At 34.6% G+C, this 2457-nt stretch overlaps 1 protein-coding gene across 1 annotated transcript in view; it reads right to left on the reverse strand.

Annotated features, from left to right (window-relative positions):
• LOC136837554 (uncharacterized) overlaps positions 1-213 on the reverse strand; it is a 125320-nt gene extending 125107 nt beyond the window's left edge. The window contains exon 1 of the mRNA XM_067102408.1: positions 142-213. The gene's annotated coding sequence lies outside the window, so the exon portion shown is untranslated. The remainder of the gene's footprint in view (positions 1-141) is intronic.
• Between the last annotated feature and the right edge of the window lie 2244 nt (positions 214-2457).

Below are 2457 nucleotides of genomic sequence, written 5' to 3' on the forward strand. Positions count from 1 at the left end.
AGCGGGTGGTTTTTAGCATTCATCCGACAGAATTTCTAAAAAAAAAAACTACCGAGATTCGTTTCACTCCGGTTAGGCGCCGCGGATAACCGTACCCGGACGGGAAAAACGCTGGCAAAGACTACTTGTACAGAAACAGACGGGAAGTCCTCTAGCAAGACAGCACAGACAAGCCGCGGGATATATCGACTCGACGGTGTCTAGTCGTTCACTGACTGGTCCAGCACATGAGCGATCTGGAATCGGGCCTTACTCTTCAAGAGAGACTTGCTCATCCCTCCCCCTCGCCCCACTCTCTCTCTTTCTCTTTCTCTCTCATTCTCTTTCCTCTCTTTCTCCCACTCTCACCCTCACTGTCCAACTTTCTCTCTCTCTCTCTCTCTCTCTCTCTCTCTCTCTCTCTCTCTCTCTCTCTCTCTGTACCTCTTTTTCTCTCCTATTTCTTGCTCTTCCACCCTCTGACTCCCTCGATCAGCATCTTCTCTCTCTCTCTCTCTCTCTCTCTCTCTCTCTCTCTCTCTCTCTCTCTGAGGGCACATATACACACACACACACACATATATATATAATGTATATATATATATATATATATATATATATATATATATATATATATATATGTATACATATACTGTATGTATATATACATATATATATACTGTATGTATATATACATATATATATACTGTATATATATATATATATATATATATATATATATATATATATATATATACATATACATATACACATACATAAAGAAGTCCCCTATAAAACTGGTGGTTTCCAAAGAGAGAGAGAGAGAGAGAGAGAGAGAGAGAGAGAGAGAGAGAGAGAGAGAGAGAGGGAAACGATCACACTGTCACATCCACACTTGAACTGCTGAATCATGGATAAAACCTTCTCTTCAGAAAACTTATAAGACACTAGCCGTTATGCATTCCTATTTAGAAAGCTCATAATTAGCACGTTGAACCTCGCTACATACACTGCACCATTCAGATGTATCTTGCGCATACTCCCTGGATATTGAGGCCTTCCTTTCCTCCTTCCTCAAAAACACCTATGCAATTAATACTCGTTTCTTCCATTCTTTCCACGTGGCCGCACTATCTCAAAACACTCCACTCCGTTCTTTTCTCTACGCTATCACTTCTACCACTCGTCCTACATGTTTCCACATTTCTCAGATCTTTAATTCTTTTTATGCCGCAAACACTAATAAATAGCACATCTACATATTCTCTACCTCACTTTCTATCATTTGCATTCAACATCCACACTTCACTTCATAAAGGAGAGGTAGTTCAACAGTCCCTTAATGCATTGCAAATTGGCTTCCTCAGGCACTCCAAGTTTCAATTAATCTCATCCTCAACTAGTCTGTGACTCAAAGCATAACAGCAAAAGTGTTATCACCGTGTTTGCTTTCATTTGGCTCCTTGCTTTCGTTTGGCCAACCTTTCGTTCTCTTTAGATTTCGTCATATAATTTTCTGATATAATTTTCTTACACTGTACACTTGTTCTCTAGATTCTTCATCCTTGCTTGCATAATATACCGTTATTTTGAATTTAAAATACTCTCCTTCTATATTACTGACCATAAACATTAGCCTCCTACTGTTTATTTTCCACACTTGCTATACTTTCTTAAACTATCATATTAAATCATAACTTAGGGAATATTTTTTCTTGAATCTTCTTGAATCTTGGTCAGCTAACCTCTATCTTTATTTTCTTTCAATTCCATAACAATGCTAAAGTAAAGCAACCTTGCTCATAAACCAAAATGAAAGGTACGTTTATCTTTTAATTATTTTTCTTTGATAAAAGACGTCCCTAACGAACCTTTCTCAGTGTCTTTATTACCAGTTCATTGAGTTGAAGCTAAAAAACATTTTCCTGAAAGCATTTCCTCATGTCAACAATTTCCTCGAGTGTGTATTTGCCTCAAGAGATGCAACAGTATAAGTTTTAGAAAATTTATAACTGACAAGAATTGTAATTGTATCTATTTTAATTTTATAAGTTTAATTGAATTAACAGTTCACGCTTTCGACATTAAGTTTTAGAAAAATTTAAAATTGAAAAGAATTGTAAATGTATTTTTTAATTTTATAATTTAATTAAATTTACAGTTTCACGCTTTCCACAGTAAGTTTTAGAAAAATATAATTGACCAGAACTGTTATTGCATCTGTTTTAATTTTATAAGTTTAATTAAATAAACAATTTCACGCTTTCCACAGTGAGTTTTAGAAAAATTTAATTGACAAGAATTGTGAATGCATTTTTTAATTTTATAATTTAATTAAATTTACAATTTAACGCTTTCCACAGTGCGTTTTAGAAGATTTATAATTGACAAGAATTGTAACTGTATCTGTTTTAATTTTCTAAGTTTAATTAAATTTACAATTTCACGCTTTCCACAGTTAGTTTTAGAAGATTTACA

Source organism: Macrobrachium rosenbergii, chromosome 59 (genome assembly GCF_040412425.1).
Source record: "Macrobrachium rosenbergii isolate ZJJX-2024 chromosome 59, ASM4041242v1, whole genome shotgun sequence".
In the NCBI taxonomy this organism is placed as follows: Eukaryota; Metazoa; Arthropoda; class Malacostraca; order Decapoda; family Palaemonidae; genus Macrobrachium; species Macrobrachium rosenbergii.